General features: G+C 45.1%; 1 long non-coding RNA gene and 1 pseudogene across 1 annotated transcript; both read right to left on the bottom strand.

Annotated features, from left to right (window-relative positions):
* Nucleotides 1-785: 785 nt before the first annotated feature.
* LOC126947198 (uncharacterized) lies at nt 786-3437 on the bottom strand. Its single transcript, XR_007722964.1, has 3 exons — nt 3419-3437; nt 3232-3311; nt 786-1389 (listed from the first exon to the last, which is right to left on the bottom strand). It is a non-coding gene; the product is annotated as an uncharacterized LOC126947198 (long non-coding RNA).
* Nucleotides 3438-11577: 8140 nt separating this feature from the next.
* On the bottom strand, nt 11578-24029 carry LOC126947200 (troponin T, fast skeletal muscle-like; annotated as a pseudogene).
* Nucleotides 24030-24260: the final 231 nt, after the last annotated feature.

Here is a 24260-nt window from a genome sequence, read left to right as displayed (position 1 = left end):
GGGTTTTTCCAGCACTTTCGGCATCCTTTAGGTATAGTACGGATGTGACATCTCACCCCGCGGTTGGCCACCTGTGGTTCCAAAACCAGATGCATGCGCCGTGAGGGCCCTGTGACCCAGAGGCTGTTTGTCCTACTCTAAAGCAACTTTGTTTTCTATTTCTGTGGTCAGGTTGGTCTCTCAGCAAAAATACAAAGACAGCGAGGTTTTTGGATGTTGTCTATAAAACAGGCTGGGTTTTTAATGTGTCTGTATTGAATTACGGGAAGAGACAGTAGGGAAAGAAATCGCTAGTGTTATTTAGAAACTCATTTTTGTAAACTCATTGTCTGTTTCATGAGGATTCTTGCTTCTACTGTCAGCCATGTCTGACAGGTGGGCAAGTTGTGGGACAGCGAGCTAGGGCGCCTCATGTGCACTTTTTATTAAAGCAGTTTTCCTTTGTGCATGTGGCCATAATTTAAATAGACAGGCAATCTACTTAACCACTGTGATTAAAAACTTGTCCTTTCAGTTAGCACATGTCAGATTTCTAGTTTGCTTGACAGAATTTTATAGATATTTTACATAAAATGCGTTACTTTAGTGTACGTAGAAGTCTGGGACCATGAATAATCACAGTTTAAATTTCCCTCTGTAAAGCCTTGAATTGTCTCCCTCCTTACATGACAGGATTTGAAACTTGTTTCCTGTATCTCTGGCATAGTAAATAATTTAATCCGAATCAGTGAGTGCAATCAAGATAAATGGCAATAGCCTAAAACAGAAGCAAAATAAATGTGCTTAAGTTATTTTATTTACCTGGGACACTGACTTACTCTTGTAATCCTGGCATTTGGGAAGGTGAAGGTGGGAGGATGGCTTGTGGTCAGGAGATGGAGACCAACCTGAGTAACATAATGAACTCGTTTAATCTGTTACCATTTTGGCACCAAGGACTCGTTTAGTGGAAGATGATTTTTCCCCAGACTAGGAGTGTGTAAAGGGAGAAGGCTGTGAGTTGGACACGTTGGGGAGCCTGGAGGGCGTCAGGGTTCCAGTGCGCACGGGTTGTGGCGGGGCTGCGGGTCACAGCAGTGTGACGGGGGTGGGGATTGGGCAGCGGATCTGTGAGGAGGACAGGGCGTGGCAGCGGGAGGATAAGTAGGACGGTTTGCAGATGAAACTGTTCCACCTCAGGTCGTCCTCAGATATTACATTTTCCCAAGGAGAGCGCCACCTAGATCTTTCGCATGCGCAGTTCACAGTAGGGTTCCTCCGCTGATCCCACAGGTGGCGCGGCTCAGGCAGTGCGAGTGGTTCACCATCCAGGTTGCCAACGGGCCAGAGACAGGTACCCGCTGGAGGCTAGTGTTTGGGGATCTCTGATCTCTCGTATATTTGAAATCACTAAAAGTTAGTAAAATATTTAAAATATTATCCCCAAGAAAGCATGTACTTGAATTAGGTTAATTTAGTCATATATCAAAATATCAGGCTTGGCGTGGTGTTTCACCCTTGAAATCTCATCGATTTTATAGCCCCATGCCAGCAGTTCACCTGAGCCCAGGAGTTTGAGACCAGCTTCGGCAACCTGGGGAAACCTGTGTGTATTCACGCGCACACACACACACACACACGGACACACATGCACATACACATACACACACACACACACACACACACACACTCAGCTAAGGTTGCGAGCGCCTCTACTCGCAGTTACTTGGGAAGCTGAGACTTGGCACGATCACTTGAGGCTGTGTGGAGGACGCTTCAGTGAGCAGTGCACTTTGGCTAAAGGAAATTGAAGGTTCTCGAGGTGGGGGCGAGGGGCGGGGGGGGGGGGGAAGACAAGAAAACAAACAAAATCACTTTGTACCTCCCAAATGCATAATTTTCAAATTAAAGTGTTTAAATAGGCTTCCTGTGTATTGCAACTTTAGAAAATCACAAGGCTTTTCTTATCTGATTTTCACAAGCAAGTTTTTGTGAGGTACATAGTAAAATGCAGCGTTTGTCCATGAAGTCAGTGCTGCTTTTGCTCTGTATGTTACACATTTTTCATAGTTCAAGTAAGAAATACTAAAAAGATGTCAGCCTCTGTAAGGGTACTTCACTTCAGTTTTCAACACCGTATGTAATAAAATTTTATCTTTTGGGCTTCCTTATCGTTAGCTAAATATAGATAATTTTTTACCATTTACAGCAAAATGATGGAAGTGAATCAGCCTGGCAAGCTGTTCATTTGTGGTCTAAGTAGAGAAGCCAAGGAAAGGATGCTTAAGGCAGTATTTGGGAAACATGGTCCCTTATCAGAAGGTAACTCTTAACACCAACATCTATTTTTGGGTATTCTGTAAACATATATTTTTACAAGTACAAGTAAACATATACTCAATATATTTGCTTGAATATATGCGTCCAAAGTGATTTTTTGTTGTTGTTTTTAAACTGCTGTTTTAAGTTTCAATTTGATATTTGAAAAAATCTCATGGCCTGCAAGTGAAGGGTCTGTGGTAAGGGTCACCTACTACTGTGAAAGGAAAACAAGCAAAAGTACATTATTTGTGCAGGTAGCGAACAAAATGAAGTAAAATAGGCACACTATACGGGTGACTTAGTATTAAATCACAGTAATGATGTAAAGTGCATTTTTTTTTTTTGGTTTGATGTAACTTTCAGATGGTTAGTACTATGGTTATTCCGTTACATAAATGTAAAATGTTTTCATATATTTTAGTTCTTTTGAAGAAAATCGAACCGACAAGTGCAGAGGCTTCACATTTATTCCTTGTGAGAACGCTGCAGATGCTAAGAATGCTGCCAAAGATAGGAATGGAAAGGTAAGGGTCCCTAGTGAATAATATCCTAACTCCGTTTTTCAGTTAACAGTATTAGTAGGTCTTTTTAGTAGGATTAAACTTTTGAAGATAGCAGAATGCCACATGAACTGAAATGCTTTAGCCATCCTCTTCCTTTTGCCATATAAATGCAAGTGTAGTTGAAACGATATAGGAATGCACATTACATAAATTAGTATATGGTAATCCAGTTTCCATGTTTGTATTTCAATAGGAGTGTCAGCAGGTTTTCAAAGCGTACAAAGAGCGGTACAACTTAGAAGAAATCCTCAGGAAAATGAGAGAAAGCAGTCAGTATCTATTAAATGCTAGTAATGGAATTATTTCCAATTACAGAAATAATTGTGTAGCATATACACACTGTGGATAGACACCGAGTCTGACTTACCAGAAAGAAATCTTCTGTAGAAGACACCTAGACAGACTCACGTGATGGAAACATTCTTCCCCACTCTCTGAAAGTACATTCTAGAGAAAGTATATTTAAAGAAGGCGTTTTCATTTAAGGAAGTGTTAAGAAGTTGAAAATAGAAAATAATCTGAGGACATTGAATTTGGATAACAGAACAACTAACTGGCATTTTTACCCCATCGTTGCCCTTTTCTCCTAAGAATGTCTTTAGTCATCAGAGTGGTTTATGTAACATGCATACGTAATTACTAGTTTTCCCAGTGTATTGGATAACTTGTTTTGATGCAATCAATGGTCTCTTGTCCTATTGAGTCTTAACAGTCAAGGGATTGTTTGTTTATTACAGCTTTAAACTCTTCTGTAATACTATTAACTACAGAATTCCTTTACGTTGCAGTCAAGATCATTCCATTCTGGACCCTTTGGAGCTTTTTGTTTTATAACATTATCACAATCTGATTGTAGTTTCTGTTACCCCTCATGCTATCTTGAATATGCTTTCTTGAACTGCGTGAGCATTACTGTTCTCTGTAAATGTCTCAGAAATAACAATTTACGCTTCAAAAACAACTTAGAATTTATAGTTTCTTCTTCATCCTATATAGTAGGTATTTTGTACTCCCTGTACCATGTGTATCGTATCTCTTGATTGTTAAATTGCCTTTAGTGTATATTTAAATTTTCCTAGTTGCTTATATTTCTGTCACATGTAGCACACTTCCCAGTACATAGCAGACAGAACATGTTTATTTATTCTTCCACTTTTGTATCTGAAGGTGTGGTAGAACCTGAGAGTTTCTTTTGGTTCATTGCATGGTGTCAGGACTGGAGGTGTTTCTGACTTATGTATAATAATCTGTGATAATATTTTTCCACTAGTTTTCAAGCAGAAAACAGGCAATTTTTGTAGATGTGATTTCTAAATTACTTCATGTCACAAGGTTTATTGTGTGTGTGTATATATACACTATAGGTAGTATATATATTTATATTATATTATACATACATGTGTGTGTGTGTGCGCGCGCGTGTGTGTTATATGCACCTAAGTATTAAGAATGGACACAAAGGAGGTACTTTCAGGGGCAAAGAACAGTTTAAGAAATTTTGACTAACCTCAGAATACTAGGAAGCAAGCACCCATATGCAAATCTGGGGAAAATCTTTTAGGACTAGAAATAACAAAAGAAGTCTCAAAGTAAGAAAAGTTGGCTATGTGACTGAAAGAGATCTTGGAAGGGATTTAAGATCTTCCACCAAGGACCAAAGCCATGTAATTTTTAAATAGAGTTCTTAGCTGAACTGTTTTCAAACATTACTTTAGACTATAGAAAAGATTAAACTGGAGAAAGTTATTGTGAATTTAATTAGGACATTTAAACATTTCTGAGAAATGACATGTAGTACTCTACTAAGAGTTGTTTTTTAGGGACACATAAGAAACGAGTAAGGCTGAAAACATGAACGACACCAACCAAGGATCACATTTAAGGAAACAGAAGTAGAGTAAGTGTAGAATTTTAAATCATACAGAGACATTGTACATAACTATAAGCAAATAAACAAGAAACAATACAAAATCAATAATGTGACTAATCACTTTGACTAAATAACCTCACCTCACTTTTTCTTTTCTTTCTTTTTTTCTTTTTCTTTTCTTTTTTTTTTTTTTTTTTTTTTTTTTTTTTCCAGATGGGGTCTCCCTCTGTCACCTGGGCTGGAATACAGTGGCGTGATCTTGGCTCACTGAAAGCTCCACCACCCAGGTTCACGCCATTTTCCTGCCTCAGCTTCCTCTAGTAGACTACATCACACCCAGTTTTTTTTTTTTTTTTTTTTTTTTTTTTTTTTTTTTTTTTTTTTTTTTTTTTTTTTCTGTAGTAGAAATTCGGGTTTCACTGTGTTAACCAGGATGGTCTCCATCTCCTGACCTCATGATCTGCCCACCTCGGCCTTCCAAAGTGCTGGGATTACAGGCATGAGATACCACGTCTGGACAATAACCTTACTTTTCTAATGAGACATTCTTTCATATACACCTGAGACACTGACGTTTTTTAGTTAATGATGTGGATGCAAAGATGAAGTATATTATGCATTGTAAAAAAAGATGTGCTACCTTGTCTTATAGAATTTATGACAGGTTAATTTTTCTTGAGGTGTTATTTTTTAACACTGGAGGCCTTTCAAGAAATTTGAATAATGGAATATGTGTGAATCCCTTCATGGAAGGGCATGTACTCCGTAAATATCTCAAGTTTCACCTTGTGAATGGTGTGGTCATTTCAGGAAAAAAAAAAAAGAAAAAAGTTTGTTTCAAAGAAAACATCTAGACCTGAAATACGGTTGTTGAAAAATGTTTGTAAAATGTGTTTAGGTTAAATGTAACAATTGTATTGATAGTATACTTAATACTTTTAGTTTTTGCATGGAAAAGCGATAAAAGTAGAACAAGCCAACAAACCGTCTTTTCACAGTGGTGGTACGTGGAGAACACCATCTCCTTCAGGACACATAAGCCCTTTAGGAAGTCTGAGATTGAAAAGAGGATGTAGCGGAGGAACAAGAGGATGGCATCCCTCAGGTGGAGGACACTAGGGTAATATTTTAACACATAAAGATGAAACCAGAGTAAATGAAAGACAGCGTTTGGAGATGTAGAAATTTCTCAATTATATTTACTTCCTATGAAAAGTAAATTAAATTCTTGTTAATGAACAAAATGGTTTGTAAATCCTAAAGAAGTATTACAAGAATGATTGAACTTATATCTAAAAATTGTTTTCAAATCTTAATTACTTTGCATAGAAATAATGCAAATCTCAAACTGAATTGAGTTTATGATTGCTGATTGTCTATACTCAACAGGATTTCTGTAGAACTCATTCCCATTCCTAATACTTTAGAGTTTCTTACTTTGGGACCCCAAAGTTCATAAAAGTTGCATTGTCAAAATACGACGAAATCATGGAAACCCTCCGACAGGACATTAGTAACTCAGTGTTTTAGAATTGATTTCACAATATTTGTTTTTCTCTGAATACATGTGCACACACGTAGGCAGATCTATTCCTTTTTCATTTTGATATGGAGAAGATGCACATTGGCCTGCCATACAGAATCTTTCATTTAAGGAATGTAGAACTTTAATTTCTCCGAAGAGTCTATGACTCAGGAGAAGTCTAAAAACCACTGCTTCACAAACAAGTATGTAACTTTCCTCGCTGGAAGATGAGTCACTGAAAATGGTATTTCTGAGAGATTTACTCGATAGGAATGAGGGGCCAATTTTTACTTAAAAAAACAAAAAGCAAACTATGCATTAAAAATATACCTATTGGTTAGATTGTATTATCTATCAACCAACCTTCAAAAACCTAACATGTCATTTGGAGTTTGAACAACTAGATGTGTACTTCATTGAAGATGTTTTCTCAGGTTGAAATTGCAGTGTATGTTCCACTCTCTTATAAGAGACAGAGCTTTGTGTCCTTTTTAGTCTCAATTGATCTTGAGGTTGAAGTTTAATAATACTCTGCCATGCTAGGAGAATGTCACTGTTGATGCCTGTGACACCACCAGGGAATTGGAATATAACTACATTTTTTGTAGACATATAAAAATTTTTCATTATTTAGAATGCAATTCTTAAAGATTATTAAAATGAGCATAGCCTAAGCTGAAAATTACTGTGTTTCATAAAGGAACTGTAGGAATGCTAAATTCTGTTAGCACATTTTACAGAGAATTAATTTTTCTGAGGTGTCACTTTTTGATTCTGTAACTATTTGATTTCCTTTGAGTGGAATTTGGTTTAACATTCTGATGTTTTGATGAAGCTTTTTTCATACCACAATGATATGAACAGCCATTTATCATTGATCTCCTAATACGTTTTTCTTGATTTAGATTATAATTACATATTTAACTGATAGCTTTCTGCTCTCCACTCTCCACTTATCCCATATCTGTCTCACACACCAATATATAATGATTCCTGATTATTTTTGTAGATTTTCTAAACGGACTTTTATTGCTTGAATTACACTAATCTCATATAGAAATGCTGAATTTTATTTAGAGAAATGTGCAATTTTAAGATTGCAATATGTAAGAAAGATTTATAACATCTAAAATTTAGCCATTTAAGAAACAGTGATACTTCTCAAGATTTTGTTTGAAACACAGATAAGGGCAGATACACTGCTGATCTCCACCTGAGTTCTTCTAGGGAACATTTGGAGTTAAAAGAGGTCCATCTTCAAGAATTGGAAGTCCTCCTCCTAAAAAAGCTGCTCCTTCGACTGTGGCAAGAAGCAATGGTGGGATGGGAGGCCAAGGTAAATGCTACCTGAGAGCCAGACCATAGTTTTTGTGTGACTGAAAATGAACTATTTACCTGAAAGCTTAAGATTGAGAAACATATTAGAATTGACACATACATGGACCTATTTATTGATAGATAGCTTTTATTTTAGTTTGAATCTCACTAGGCGAATTTCAGATTTATGGTGAAGAAATACTTGACCTTCTAACTGCAGATCAAAGAAATGATTACAGAGGCAAACGCTCCATTTAATGCTTTGTTTGCTAGAGAATTCCTCTCAATTTTCCTTAAAGTTCCTGGCAGTATTCTTTGATGACAGGCTTCTTAATCTAATCAATTCTTCCATTTCCTAGGTCCCGTTTTATTGGATCCCCGGTGTTCCAACCTAAAAATTGCATGTTCAGTTTCTTTGTCAGTTTGGAGTCTTGCTCCCACCAGACCAGGCACTGGTAAGATGATGGCTCACTGCAGCCTCAAATTCCTGAGCACATGCAATTCTTCTGTTTCAGTCTCCTGAATTGCTGTGACTAGTGGCATGCACCACCACACCTATCCAATAGTTTTTTTCTATATTTTTCTAGAGACAGCATTTCACTACATTGTCAGAGCTGACATTAAAGCCCTGGGCTCAAGTATTCCGTCTGCCTCAGTCTTCCACACTGGCTCCAGTGTGAGCCACTGTGCCTGGCCATAGTTTCTGTGACTTCAGTATATGCAAAGCATTCTTACTGGTTATGTGAGGATACTAAGTACTACAAGAGCATTTAGCAGAAAAGCAGTCACTGGGCTTAAATACTATTTAAAAAGGAAAGTATTTGTAAGCCTTCAAATGTGGACACGGAAGAGTCCAACATTTTTCAGTTAAGTGGGTATCACCGAAACGCAGAGTTATGAAACACGAGGGGGCTGTATATTTATCATTAATATTGTACAGGGAACTTTACACCTTAACACAAGATCCTTAGTGCAGGATTTGAAATTATTTCAGGAGAGAATTTAGAACCAAGCAACATGAAGCGAGCAGTAGGATAGAATAGAAGGAATAATCTTGAGGAGGAGAAGAGTAAGATTTCAGACTGAACAGAAAAAAGGAAGACAAAACAGTCACAGTTCTCAGCAAGAAGTTTAAGCAGAACAAATTGAAATTCTTACTCGAGCCTGCATCATAACATGGAGGAAATGGAAAACTTCCATTTTCAATTTTACATTTCAATTAGAGGATTGGTGAATTTAGGTAATAATTGAGTTCACAATACACCAGCTAGCACGTTTCCACTAAAAGATTAGCCATGAACGCATCATTGGTGAAAGACTGACCTCTAAGAAATAGCACGTGAAGAGTATATTAAAGGAAAACTTTAACAGACGTTTCTGTGTGTGTGTGTGTGTGTGTGTGTTGTTGGGTCTCAAGCACCTGGGATGATGTTTCTGTATGTGTTTGTGTTTTTGTGTGTGTGTGTGTGTGTTCTGGGGTCACACACCTGAGATGATGCTTGTGTGTGTGCGTGTGTGTGTGTTGTGGAGGGGTGATTTTGTGTGTGTTTATGTTATGGGGTCTCACACACCTGGGATGATGTTGCTGTGTGTGTGTGTTGTGGGGTCACACACCTGGAATGATGTTTGTTTGTGTGTATGTGTGTGTTGTGGGTTCACACACCTGAGATGATGTTTCTGTGTGCGTATGTGTTGTGGAGGGGTAACGCTTTGTGTGTGTGTTTGTGTGTGTGTTGTGGGGTCTCACACACCTGGGATGATGGTTCTGTGTGTGTGTGTGTGTGTGTGTTGTGGGGTCTCACACACCTGGGAATATGTTTCTGTGTATATTTGTGTGTGTGTGTGTGTGTGTGTTGTCTGGTCTCACACACAGGGTGATATTTCTGTGTGTGTGTTCTGGGGTCACACACCTGAGATGATGTTTGTGTGTGTGTTGTGGAGGGGTGATATTTTGTCTGTTTGTGTGTTGTGAAGTCTCACACACCTGGAATGATGTTGCTCTGTGTGTGTTTGCATTGTCGGGTCACACAACTGGAATGATGCTTCTGTGGGTGTGTGTTTGTGTGTTCTGGGGTCACACACCTGAGAAGATGTGTGTGTGTGCGCGCGCATGGTGGAGGGGTGTTTTGTGTGTGGGTGTGTATTTGCTCTCACACACCTTGGATGATGTTGCTGTGCGTGTGTGTGTTTGTGGGGTTACACTCCTTGGATGATGTTTCGGTGTGCGTGTTTACATGTTGTGGGTTCACACGCCTGAGATGTTTGTGTGTGTGTGTGGCCCCCTCATGCCTGGCTCCGCCTTTCTGGGGGATGGCAAAGTCTCCTTGGCAGCCTTGCCCTCCTCTCTCACCCCCTCCTGAGGCAAAGTTTCTCTGCCCCCAGTGGATTTAGAGCTAGCATGGACGGATGGGGTCTGGGGCTGGCGGTGAGGTCTGCAGATCTCTCCTGCATGAAGACCCCGTGGAAGTGGAGAGTAGAGGGGTCTTATAGGCTACAGCAGGAACAAAGCCGACATTTTAGAGGAAAAAAGCCATGGGCAGCATCTGATGGGCATTCGGGCACTGCCCTGGCTGTAGCAGCTGGTGGCACATGCTGGCCAGTCCTCTCCTCAGCTGGCCTGCAGGTGGCCAGGATGCTCTGCCTTTGGGCAGCCCCTACCCTCCCTCACCCCATGTCGCCCAGGGCCCCCATGCAAAAGCAAGAGCACACTGTGGAGGGAGGTCTGAGGCTTTATTCACAGGCCACGGGAGGACGGAGGCAGCGAGGACAGAGATGGGGGCGGTGCTCCAGGATGGCCTCTCCACCCCCAGGATTGTCAGGGAGCCCCTGATGATAAGATTGTGGGGCTGGAGGATGCGAAGTCCCAGGAGAGGCGGAGGGTCTCTGCCTTGAGGGTCCTTTCTGGCCTCTCTACTTCCAGCACCCACCCACTTTGCCCTTGGCCCAGGACCCAGCCTTCTTGCTCTTGCAAGTGGGAAGCAAGTGGTCCTTGAGGGTCAAGGCCTCTGGCCATACCCCTTTCACTCCCCGACTCTGGGAGGACTGTCAGCCCAATGCCAGGCCGCTCTCAGGGCGCACACCCAGTTTCAGTCCAGGCAGTGCGCACTCACCTGTGCCTGGTGGGCCTGGGTCGTTAGTGTGGTTAGGGGGCTAGCACGTGAGCCCGGGACACACTCCCTCTGTCCTTCCTTCCTTGCCTGAGGTACCACTGCAGACAGACCCCCAGCTGGGGAAGACTGTCTTGGCAGACAATAATCCTCCCAGATGCTTGGCCTCAAAGGAGCTCATGGCCCTCCAGGCGGTGGCCTCCGAGGGGTGATGATCCCAGGAGCCTGCCCCATTTGTCAGAGGGCTTCACATGACCGTGAGTGAGGAGGAGCTGGGTGTGGCTGAGGGATGGAGGCAGGCGGGGGAGAGGAGTGCTTGGGCCTGCCAGGCCAGCCCCTTTCAGACAACGCTACTCAGCAGGATGCGTGGCTGGGAAAGGTCGTGCCCTCACACGTTCCTGAGCACCCTCAGCACATGCACACGTGCACACACGCAGGCACATGCACACCACGCCAATTGCCTGCCCTCAGAAGGGCCTGCACAGGATCCCTGACAGCACAACGGGGAAGCTGTGACGTCACCTGCACTGTGGAGGAGACTGCCCTAGGCGCCGCAGGGAAGCCAGGGCCACAGGAGGAGGGAGAAGAATCCCAGAAAACATCCAAACTCCAAGTAGCCCCCAAACACGGCGATCCTTGGGGAAATGGAACTGGCTGCACAGCTGGGCTTGGTGACAGGATGCCCAGCGTGACATCGTTGGGAGCACCCTGAGTGCAGCCCCGTGCAGGTGGTCGAGTAGCTGTGCCAAGGGATTCCACAGCCTCCAGGGACACGATTTTATGGAAGAGGCATCACCATCCTGAGGAGTCCATGATTTTGCCCAGCGTCACAGAGGGGCTGGTGACAAAGCCCTGGCTGCTTAACTTCCTGTCCTAGGTCCCTGGGAGGGCGGGTCACTTGAGGGATGACCCTGGGCCCCGGTTGGCCACACCAAAGGCCACCCTCGCAGCCCCATCCGGAGGTCCCTTGGCTGCCTTCTCCCTGCAGCCAGTGCCAGACTCGGGGCGAGGGCATGATGGGCGAGTCCCACTGGGCTCCCTCCTCCTGACTCTGCCATCCGCCAGGGCTCCCCTGGGTGCAGGAGAGGCAGGAGGCTCCAGGTCGCTGGTCACAGGCCTGCAGATACTGGCCCGAGTGGCCTGGCCAGATTAGTCTTGTTTCTGTCCTGCTGAGACCGGCCACCACCAGCCCGTGTTAGGGATCAGCAGCTGGTCCCACAGGCCCCGGCATGGAGCAAGGACGGCAGGACTACTCATTGCTTCTGGGCCTGGTCAGTGTACCTCCTGAGCATGGTGATCTGTGAACAACACGAGTGACTCACTGTGACGACCCGAGGGTCAGGCCTGCGTGCGTTGGTCAAAGGCCCATCTCCACCACAGGGTGGGCGGGGCTGCTGGGACCCCACCAGGGCTCTTCGGTTCCCTTACTGTCTCCTGGCTCCTTGTGCAGGGCGACGCCGTCCTTTGGCCCTCTGGCTCGTACCTGGTCTTACTCTCAGTGGCCTGTACTGGACTCGGCTGCCACACACAGCAGTCCAGACCTGGCCACTTGCCTTCAGCCTGTGGCAGGATGTGGGGCGGGAAATGTGAACCATGAATGGGGCAAAGGTGCAGGTGACGCCTGCGGACACCTCCTTCCCAACTCTGGCTCCCTTCAGCCTTATCCCTGAGGCAGAGGAAGTGGTGAGGCTTACCTGAATAAGCCCCCAAGGTAGGGCCAGGCCCCTGGAGTCCTCCTCCAGCCAGCGAGGAACAGGGGCCTGGGGTGCCTGGGGAGGAGTTGCCAGGTCCTGCAGGGTCACCCCCCGACCCTCAGGGCTGAGTCCTGCAACATCTACCCCTCACCTCAGTTTGTCTTCACTGAGGTGGTTGATACCGGATCTCTCAGACAGAATCTTCTTCATTTTGCAATCCGTCTGCTTCTTACCTTTCTTCTGGTCAGCCTGTAGGGTCCAGGCCCAAAGAGAGGGGCCTGGTCTCTGGAGGGCACTGGGAGCAGCCCACACTGAAGGCTGCCACCATGCTCCCAGCAGCGGTACGCACCTTGACCAGATAGCTGCTGTAGTTGGCTGCCATGGAAGACAGAGCCTTCCTCTTCTTCAGATTGTTCTCTGCCTTCCTCATGGTGTCCTCCTCCTCACTTCTGGCTTTTTCCTCCAGTGGAGACCCTGGCCCCAAGATGCTCAGGGATGGAGGGAGTGCTGTGCTTTCTGGGCAGGCTTTAGGGACCCACCCTGGGCTTAGAACTGTCTGGAAGGAAGCTCCAGGTCTTGGCCAGGATTGGTTCCCTTGTGCGGGTTACTGCAGGGTGTGGGGGCCTTAGTCAGTGGCTCTGCTCATTGGCCAGTGACCATGAGAAATCCGGGAGGAGGAAGGCCTCAGCCCCCTACATTTCTCTGGACCTGGCTTTCATTCACTGATGAGGCAGTGGTGGGGATGGTGCACTCCTCACTGCCAGTCTGACCTGGCGTTCCCTCTCCTTCTCTGCCCGAATCCTCTGCTCCTCTGCTGTCTCTGCACGGGTGCTTCTCCTGCTGCCAGAGACCGGGGTCTGCTCAGCCATGACCCCAGCTCCTCCCAGGGTGCCCACCAGTCCGTGCTGCAACCTGAACTGCCCTTCTCACGATTCTCTCCTTGAGAGCGATCAGCTCTTCTTCCTCCTTCTTTCGAGCCTCAACGTGGCTGTCAATGAGGGCCCGGAGCTCCATTAGGTCTTTGTTCGGACGCTTCTTTTGGATGTTCTGTGGGCAGGGTCAGTGGGCGTCAGCCCCAACCCTCTCTCCAAATGCTGCCCTGCCTGGCCTGCCTTGCAGCAAGAGGCCCCTTCCCTTGCTCCAGCAGAGAAGCCCTGTCTCCCTTGGCCACCATGAACATGGCAAGTGGCAAGGAATGTTTTGCCTTCTTCACATTCCCATGGCTGCTATCCCCATAGGGGCCAAGGGTGACCTGACTGCAGAGCCACAAAGCAGGGATGGTGCCTAGCCAGAAGGTCCTCAGCATCGTTGGGATGGACTGATTCTGACTTGCTCTGTCATCAACCTCAGAGTTGCCCTGAATGGGCCTGACAGAGAGAAGACTGCCGAATGAGAGAAATTTGTTGGATAAATAGATGGGCATGTGAACAGATGAACTCATGGATGGGTGGACGAGTGATATAGGATGGAGACAGATGAGTGGGTGGATAGATGGATGATTGGAGAAATGGAAGATGGATGGATGGATGGATGAACGGATGGATGGATGGATGGGTAGGTGAATGGATAGAAGAGTGGGTGGATAAGTGGGTGAGTTTACGGATGGGTGATTGGGTGGGTAGATGGATTGATGAATGGGTGAGTGGATACGTGGCTGGTTGGATGGATGGAAGTAAGGATGGATGGATGGATGGATGGATGGATGGATGGAGGGATGGATGGATGGACAGATGGACGGATGGATGGATGGGTGGATGAGTGGGTGGGTGGGTGATTGCATGGGTGAGTGGATAATGGATGGATGAATGAACGGAAGGGTGAACGGGTGAGTGGATGGATGGAGAGATCTATGGTTAGGGGGATGCATGGGTAGGTTGGTGGGTGGGTGGATGGATGAATGAAGGGATAGATGGTTGGGTGAATGGGTGAGTGGGTCGGTGAGTGTATTGATGGGTAGGTGAATCCGTAGGTGCTTATGTGGGTGGGTGGATGGATGGATAGAAAGATAGATGGAGGAGAAGGGAAGAGAGATGTTTGTTTTTACAGGGGATTCCTCTGGTCCAGGAAAAGGTTATGGTAGAATTGCCTGGATCCAGGGGTCCTCAGCTGTGCGTGCTGGGGAAGAAGTGACCTTCTGAGGCCTGGCCTGGAGCCCAAAAGCTGGGGTGTGGGGAAATGGTGGCCATGTTGACCGGAGCCCTATAAACTTGCATGGAAGTCCACTTTCTCCTTTTCTGGGATCTTAGGAGCAGTGAGTCTCAAGAGCAGACAGAGAGGCTGCTGAGTAGAGACCCGGGAAGCCATCCCAGAGGGTCAGCCTCGTGCCTTTCTCTGCCTGGCTCCTCCTGACCCTGGTGACCTCCTGCTCTGGCCCCCTCCTGAGGATGCCCTGCCTAGTGGTATGTTTGCCCTAGCTTTATGCTTCTGAGGTTTGTAGCCCACCATCCCAAGAGTGGCTTGAGCCCCGTCAAGAAGGCCTCAGCTCCAGCGCCGCTGTCTGCCTTTTGGCTTTCGGCCATTGCAAGTGTCGCTGCACCCCAGCTACCAGGAAGGGTACCTCCGTTTCCTTCTCAAACAGATAAACTAATGCAGTCAGGTCGTGTGAGAAGCTATGGTGCGGTGGACTCCCTGGGCAGGAATGGCCGCTGCAAGCCTTTGCCTTTCCCCAACTCCTGATTTTCTCCAGCCCCTCTTTTTCCCCAGCCCCTCTTTCATCTTTCTCTCTGGGGACCCAAAGGAAAGAGGAGAGGAGGCTGTGAAGAAAGCAATCTGAAGGGGAAATGAGGCCCCCTCTACGGATGGGTGTGTGATCCCCTCCTCTCACCAACACATTCCAGATGCAGCAAAGAGTTAAAACAACACTTTTTTTTTTTTTTTTTCAACAATATCAATCAAAAACTGGAGGAGGGAAGGGTTTCCTAAGCTCAGAAGCAGCAGAAGGTGGCTCTAAGGGAAGGAAAGCCAGATGACGCCACACAAATGAAAAACTTATGTATGTGAAAAAAAAAGAACAATATAAAGGCCAAAAAGAAAGACTCAAAATATATTTTCAGCAAATACAGAGAGGACTTACATCCTTAGGCAAACTGATGACTAAGAAAACACAGAGACACCTCCACCATGAGACAAATGAGCAACAGCCATAGCTACGAGTTCTTAGAGAGACGACCCATCCACAAATACAGGGAAACGTTGGCCCCAAGTGACTATCGGGGCACAAAGCCAAGCAACCATGAGGTGCTCTTTCTCATCCATCGCAGGCTGTGACATTAAAGCACGTTTCTGTGCTTGAGTGAGGAGGGTGTAGGACACAGACCCGTTCACATTGCACGTAGAAGACAATGTTGGCCAGGCCTCGTGGGAACCAATTTGGCATTGGATGTCAAAGTCTTAACAACATTCATACTCTTTGAGATAGTAATTCCAGTTCTGGGAATGTGGCCTACGGAAATAACCCTAAAGACTGAAAACGCTTTCCAACCAATGTTATTTATGACAGTAAAGTATTGGGGAAAGCCTGCAATAGGGGAATGGTGAGGAAAATTACGGTTTGTCCAATTGATGGAATATTATGTGGCCATTCAAAATATTTAAGAAGACTGTGTAAAAACATGGAAAAATACTTACGAATAGTGCTACATTGTACAAAAGCAGAATTCAAGGCTGTATAGACAGTATGATGTTTGAAAAACAGTGCCCAATTTTTTTTTTCCAGGCCCTATGTGTGGGAAAAAGGAACAGATAAGGCTCTTTATTTATTTCTTTTTATTATCTCTTTTCCACAGTGTGGCTGGCTGGGTGGGAGAATTATAGATGACGTTTTTTCTTCATTTGACTTTTATATATTTCCAAATGCTCTTTCATGAGGTGTCTTGTTTTCTTTTTTTTTTTCTTTCTTTCTTTTTTAAAATTATTATAATACTTTCAAGTTCTAGGGTACATGTGCGTAACGTGCAGGTTTGTTACATATGTATACTTGTGCCATGTTGCTGTGCTGCACCCATCAACTCATCAGCACCCATCAACTCGTCATTTACATCAGGTATAACTTCCAATGCAATCCTTCTCCTCTCCCCCCTCCCCGTGATAGGCCCTGGTGTATGATGTTCCCCTTCCCGAGTCCAAGTGATCTCATTGTTCAGTTCCCACTTATGAGTGAGGACATGCGGTGTTTGGTTTTCTGTTCTTGCGATAGTTTGCTGACAATGATGGTTTCCAGCTGCATCCATGTCCCTACAAAGGACACAAACTCATCCTTTTTTATGGCTGCATAGTATTCCATGGTGTATATGTGCCACATTTTCTTAATCCAGTCTGTCACTGATGGACATTTGGGTTGATTCCAAGTCTTTGCTATTGTGAATAGTGCCGCAATAAACATACGTGTGCATGTGTCTTTATAGCAGCATGATTTATAATCCTTTGGGTATATACCCAGGAATGGGATGGCTGGGTCATATGGTACTTCTAGTTCTAGATCCTTGAGGAATCGCCATACTGTTTTCCACAATGGTTGAACTAGTTTACAATCCCACCAACAGTGTAAAAGTGTTCCTATTTCTCCACATCCTCTCCAGCACCTGTTGTTTCCTGACTTTTGAATGATTCCATTCTAACTGGTGCAAGATGGTATCTCATTGTGGTTTTGATTTGCATTTCTCTGATGGCCAGTGATGATGAGCATTTTTTCATGTGTCTGTTGGCTGTATGAATGTCTTCTTTTGAGAAATGTCTGTTCATATCCTTTGCCCACTTTTTGATGGGGTTGTTTGTATTTTTCTTGTAAATTTGTTTGAGTTCTTTGTAGGTTCTGGATATTAGCCCTTTGTCAGATGAGTAGATTGCAAAAATTTTCTCCCATTCTGTAGGTTGCCTGTTCACTCTGATGGTAGTTTCTTTTGCTGTGCAGAAGCTCTTTAGTTTAATTAGATCCCATTTGTCAATTTTGGCTTTTGTTGCCGTTGCTTTTGGTGTTTTAGACATGAAGTCCTTGTCCATGCCTATGTCCTGAATGGTATTACCTAGGTTTTCTCCTAGGGTTTTTATGGTATTAGGTCTAACATTTAAGTCTCTAATCCATCTTGAATTAATTTTCGTATAAGGAGTAAGGAAAGGATCCAGTTTCAGCTTTCTACTCATGGTTAGCCAATTTTCCCAGCGCCATTTATTAAATAGGGAATCCTTTCCCCATTTCTTGTTCTTCTCAGCTTTGTCAAAGATCAGATGGCTGTAGATGTGTGGTATTATTTCTGAGGACTCTGTTCTGTTCCATTGGTCTATATCTCTGTTTTGGTACCAGTACCATGCTGTTTTGGTTACTGTAGCCTTGCAGTATAGTTTGAAGTCAGGTAGCGTGATGCCTCCAGCTTTGTTCTTTTGACTTAGGATTGTCTTGGAGATGCGGGCTCTTTTTTGATTCCATATGAACTTTAAAGTAGTTTTTTCCAATTCTGTGAAGAAACTCATTGGTAGCTTGATGGGGATGGCATTGAATCTATAAATTACCTTGGGCAGTATGGCCATTTTCATGATATTGAGTCTTCCTATCCATGAGCATGGTATGTTCTTCCATTTGTTTGTGTCCTCTTTTATTTCACTGCGCAGTGGTTTGTAGTTCTCCTTGAAGAGGTCCTTTATATCCCTTGTAAGTTGGATTCCTAGGTATTTTATTCTCTTTGAAGCAATTGTGAATGGAAGTTCATTCATGATTTGGCTCTCTGTCTGTCTGTTACTGGTGTACAAGAATGCCTGTGATTTTTGCACATTAATTTTGTACCCCGAGACTTTGCTGAAGTTTCTTATCAGCTTAAGGAGATTTTGGGCTGAGACAGTGGGGTTTTCTAAATATACAATCATGTCATCTGCAAACAGGGACCATTTGACTTGTACTTTTCCTAACTGAATACCCTTGATTTCTTTCTCTTGTCTGATTGCCCTAGCCAGGACTTCCAACACTATGTTGAATAGGAGTGGTGAGAGAGGGCATCCCTGTCTTGTGCCAGTTTTCAAAGGGAATTTTTCCAGTTTTTGCCCATTCAGTATGATATTGGCTGTGGGTTTGTCATAAATAGCTCTTATGATTTCGAGATACGTTCCATCAATACCGAATTTATTGAGCGTTTTTAGCATGAAGGGCTGTTGAATTTTGTCAAAGGCCTTTTCTGCATCTATTGAGATAATCATGTGGTTTTTGTCTTTGGTTCTGTTTATATGCTGGATTACGTTTATTGATTTGCGCATGTTGAACCAGCCTTGCATCCCAGGGATGAAGCCCACTTGATCATGGTGGATAAGCTTTTTGATGTGCTGCTGGATCCGGTTTGCCAGTATTTTATTGAGGATTTTTGCATCAATGTTCATCAGGGATATTGGTCCAAAATTCGCTTTTTCTGTTGTGTCTCTGCCAGGCTTTGGTATCAGGATGATGTTGGCCTCATAAAATGAGTTAGGGAGGATTCCCTCTTTTTCTGTTGATTGGAATAGTTTCAGGAGGAATGGTGCCAGCTCCTCCTTGTACCTCTGGTAGAATTCAGCTGTGAATCCATCTGGTCCTGGACTTTTTTTGGTTGGTAGGCTATTAATTATTGCCTCAACTTCAGAGCCTGCTATTGGTCTATTCAGGAATTCAGCTTCTTCCTGGTTTAGTCTTGGGAGAGTGTAAGTGTCCAGGAAATTATCCATTTCTTCTAGGTTTTCTAGTTTATTTGCGTACAGGTGTTTATAGTATTCTCTGATGGTAGTTTGTATTTCTGTGGGGTCGGTGGTGATATCCCCTTTATCATTTTTTATTGCATCTATTTGATTCTTCTCTCTTTTCTTCTTTATTAGTCTTGCTAGCGGTCTATCAATTTTGTTGATCTTTTCAAAAAACCAACTCCTGGATTCATTGATTTTTTTGGCGCATTTTTTTGTGTCTCTATCTCCTTCAGTTCTGCTCTGATCTTAGTTATTTCTTGCCTTCTGCTAGCTTTTCAATGTGTTTGCTCTTTCTTCTCTAGTTCTTTTAATCGTGATGTTACAGTGTCAATTTTAGATCTTTCCAGCTTTCTCTTCTGGGCATTTAGTGCTATAAATTTCCCTCTACTCACTGCTTTAAATGTGTCCCAGAGATTCTGGTATGTTGTATCTTTGCTCTCATTGGTTTCAAAGAACATCTTTATTTCTGCCTTCATTTTGTTATTTACCCAGTAGTCATTCAGGAGCAGGTTATTCAGTTTCCATGTAGTTGAGCCGTTTTGATTGAGTTTCTTAGTCCTGAGTTCTAGCTTGATTGCACTGTGGTCTGAGAGACAGTTTGTTATAATTTCCGTTCCTGTACATTTGCTGAGGAGTGCTTTACTTCCAATTATGTGGTCTATTTTGGAATAAGTGTGCTGTGGTGCTGAGAAGAATGTATATTCTGTTGATTTGGGGTGGAGAGTTCTGTAGATGTCTATTAGGTCTGCTGGCTGCAGAGCTGAGTTCAATTTCTGGATATCCTTGTTAACTTTCTGTCTCGTTGATCTGTCTAATGTTGGCAGTGGGGTGTTAAAGTCTCCCTTTATTATTGTATGGGAGTCTAAGTCTCTTTGTAAGTCTCTAAGGACTTGCTTTATGAATCTGGGTGCTCCTGTATTGGGTGCATATATATTTAGGATAGTTAGCTCTTCCTGTTGAATTGATCCCTTTACCATTATGCAATGGCCTTCTTTGTCTCTTTTGATCTTTGAGGGTTTAAAGTCTGTTTTATCAGAGACTAGCATTACAACCCCTGCTTTTTTTTGTTCTCCATTTGCTTGGTAGATCTTCCTCCATCCCTTTATTTTGAGCCCATGTATGTCTCTGCATGTGAAATGGGTCTCCTGAATACAGCAAACTAAATGGGTCTTGACTCTTTATCCAGTTTGCCAGTCTGTGTCTTTTAATTGGAGCATTTAGTCCATTTACATTTAAGGTTAATATTGTTATGTGTGAACTTGATCCTGCCATTATGATATTAACTGGTTATTTTGCTCGTTAGTTGATGCAGTTTCTTCCTAGCCTCGATGGTCTTTACATTTTGGCATGTTTTTGCAATGGCTGGTACCGGTTGTTCCTTTTCGTATTTAGTGCTTCCTTCAGGGTCTCTTGTAAGGCAGGCCTGGTGGTGACAAAATCTCTAAGCATTTGCTTATCTGTAAAGTATTTTATTTCTCCTTCACTTATGAAACTTAGTTTGGCTGGATATGAAATTCTGGGTTTAAAATTCTTTTCTTTAAGAATGTTGAATATTGGCCCCCACTCTCTTCTGGCTTGGAGAGTTTCTGCCGAGAGATCTGCTGTTAGTCTGATGGGCTTCCCTTTGTGGGTAAGCCGACCTTTCTCTCTGGCTGCCCTTAACATTTTTTCCTTCATTTCAACTTGGGTGAATCTGGCAATTATGTGTCTTGCAGTTGCTCTTCTCCAGGAGTATCTTTGTGGCGTTCACCTGTATTTCCTGAATTTGAATGTTGGCCTGCCCTACTAGGTTGGGGAAGTTCTCCTGCATGATATCCTGAAGAGTGTTTTCCAACTTGGTTCCATTTTCCCCCTCACTTTCAGGCACCCCAATCAGACGCAGATTTGGTCTTTTTACATAATCCCATACTTCTTGAAGGCTTTGTTCATTTCTTTTTCTTCTTTTTTTCTTTAGATTTCTCTTCTTGCTTCATTTCATTCAGTTGATCCTCAATCGCTGATACGCTTTCTTCCAGTTGATTGAGTCGGTTACTGAAGCTTGGGCATTTGTCACGTATTTCTCGTGTCATGGTTTTTATCTCTGTCAGTTCGTTTATGGCCTTCTCTGCATTAATTATTCTAGTTATCAATTCTTCCACTCTTTTTTCAAGATTTTTAGTTTCTTTGCGCTGGGTACGTAATTCCTCCTTTAGCTCTGAGAAGTTGGATGGACTGAAGCCTTCTTCTCTCATCTCGTCAAAGTCATTCTCCGTCAAGCTTTGATCCGTTGCTGGCGATGAGCTGTGTTCCTATGCAGGGGGAGATGTGCTCTTATTTTTTGAATTTCCAGCTTTTCTGCCCTGCTTTTTCCCCATCTTTGTGGTTTTATCTGCCTCTGGTCTTTGATGATGGTGACGTACTGATGGGGTTTTGGTGTGGGTGTCCTTCATGTTTGTTAGTTTTCCTTCTAACAGTCAGGACCCTCAGCTGTAGGTCTGTTGGAGATTGCTTGAGGTCCACTCCAGACACTGTTTGCCTGGATATCAGCAGCAGAGGCTGCAGAAGACAGAATATTGCTGAACAGCGAGTGTACCTGTCTGATTCTTGCTTTGGAAGCTTCCTCTCAGGGGTGTATCCCACCGTGTGAGGTGTGGGGTGTCGGTCTGCCCCTAGTGGGGGATGTCTCCCAGTTAGGCTACTCAGGGGTCAGGGACCCACTTGAGCAGGCAGCCTGTCCGTTCTCAGATCTCAACCTCCATGTTGGGAGATCCACTGCTCTCTTCAAAGCTGTCAGACAGAGTCCTTTGCATCTGCAGAGGTTTCTGCTGCTTTTGTTGTTGTTGTTGTTTAACTGTGCCCTGTCCCCGGAGGTGGAGTCTACAGAGACTGGCAGGCTTCCTTGAGCTGCTGTGAGCTCCACCCAGTTCGAGCTTCCCTGCGGCTTTGTTTTCCTACTTAAGCCTCAGCAATGGCGGGCGCCCCTCCCCTAGCCTCGCTGCTGCCTTGCAGTTAGATCGCAGACTGCTGTGCTAGCAATGAGGGAGGCTCCCTGGGCATGGGACCCTCCCGGCCAGGTGTGGGATATAGTCTCCTGGTGTGCCCGTTTGCTAAGACCCTTGGTAAAGCGCAGTATTGGGGTGGGAGTTACCCGATTTTCCAGGTGTTGTGTGTCTCAGTTCCCCTGGCTAGGAAAAGGGATTCCCTTCCCCCTTGCGCTTCCCAGGTGAGGCGATGCCTCGCCCTGCTTCAGCTCTTGCTGGTCAGGCTGCAGCAGCTGACTAGCACTGATTGTCCGGCAATCCCTAGTGACATGAACCCAGTACCTCAGTTGCAAATGCAGAAATCGCCCGTCTTCTGTGTTGCTCACACTGGGAGCTGGAGACTGGAGCTGTTTCTATTTGGCCATCATCCTTATTTTCTTAATGAATAAACAAACACTTTCTCTAAAATGAGAAAATATCTCGTGATCCGGCATTACTTTACTTAAAATCACTGAAAAATAAAATGGAAAGGATGGAAATATGCCGGTGATACTCTTTGGATGTTCTCACTCTTCTTCTGAGACTCTGCAATGCTCCCCAAGTGGGAGCCAACAGTGAGAGTGTGCTAACATACTCTAAGATTGCCCCCGGTGCAGAGCAAAACACAGGCAAAAGCACTCAAGAGATGAATCACATAGTGAGTGCTGTGTCTTCTGAGTACTGATCAAAAGCAGAAAAGTTGCAAGAGCTGCAGTAAAAAAACAAATCCATGAACTGCTCACAAGCAAGTACGATGAGAATAAGAGCCTCCAAATTCTGCCCCAAAGGGGAACAGGGGCCCCTGCACAGCAAGCTATTTTGGACATGGTCAAGGTGTCATTCTGAGGTGGGTTTCTGGGGTGAGTCCCCCACCTTTCTCCCACTTCCTGATTCACTTTCCCGTTGATTTTCACATCTAGGGCTCTGGGAGTCCTCGAAGTATGGTAGGGCATACTGCAGTCTCCCGAAGCCTGTGGGTGTTGCGGTGGCCTGAATCCCTGCACCCTGTCTTCCTTCCTTGACTCTCTCCCACCCACCTCTCCTCCTTCCTTCCTCATCGGTAGCCTCCTCCTGCATGAAGCCCTCCTTGTTTGCACCACATGACCTTGGGCAAAATCACATCCTGCTGGGCCTCCCAAGCCCATCTCCCAGGTGACCCTCGTCCCTCCCACCCTGCACTCTGAGCATTCCTCCAAGCATCTCTCCGAGTGTAGGCTCCAGCCAGCTGGCCCTGGCCCACTCCCCTACCCCCACCATGGAACACACTTGGTGCCAGGCCTGCCAGGACCTCACACTCATTTGGGTCTTGGCTTCTCCTCTGGTCAGCACATCACCAGCGTGGGGAGAGGGAGAGAGACAGCTTGCATGAGACTAGGCGGCCTGGAGCCTTGGGTTCCCCCTGCTGAAGGCTGCCCTCCTTTTCAGCTGGGCGTACCCCCATCCCCCAGAAACAAGACAGTCCGGTTTCTGCTCTAGGCTTCCAAAAGCCCCAAGCAGAGTTGGAGAGGAAGAGCCCCAGGGCCTGGGGCCAGGAAGGAGGGTGAGGAAGAGGAAGGGAAGAAATAGGAGTGAGACAGGCAGTATCCTTGAAGGCTGGGAAGGGAGGAGAGGGAGGAAGGGAGATAGGGGCTTGGAAAGAAGATTGGGAAGGAAGAGGCTTGGGAGAAAGGGGAGAGGGGGCGCGCCCTTTCCGGGCTCTAGCACTGCTGGGTGGTCCCGCTACCTCCCCCTCTGCGGTGTGGCAGAAGCTCGGAGCGGTGGCACCTGGGAGGCCCTGGCAGCCTGACCCTGGCAGCACCATGTGGAGCAGCAAGGCCTGGCCTTCCGAGGTCCCTGTGTCAGGGGAAGAGAAAGAGGTCAGAGGGAGACAGAGACAGGGCAGCCAGAGGGGCGGGCCCTTACTTTCCGAGTCTTCCTCTGCGGTGTCTTTGAGGCGGTAAAAAGCACAAGCACACATGCAAGAGAAAAGCCAGCATGGCTGCGGGGGAGCAGTGGGCATGGGGTGTGTGGTGGACAAGGGGCCCCTTTCACTCAGACCTTCTCTTCCCCAGGGTGTGCCTATGGGTCCATACAGGTGCCCCGAGCTTAGGCCGGGGAATCGATGCTTGCGGACAGGGTGGAAGGGGCTGGGTGCCCAGTGGAGCCCCTGCCCTGAAGATCTGGTGGAGAGGAGGGGGCCATGGGGACC

This window comes from Macaca thibetana, chromosome Y (assembly GCF_024542745.1).
Source record: "Macaca thibetana thibetana isolate TM-01 chromosome Y, ASM2454274v1, whole genome shotgun sequence".
NCBI classification, from domain to species: domain Eukaryota; kingdom Metazoa; phylum Chordata; class Mammalia; order Primates; family Cercopithecidae; genus Macaca; species Macaca thibetana.
The sequence above is the reverse complement of the archived record's forward strand: the minus strand, read 5'-3'. Positions and strand labels throughout refer to the sequence as shown.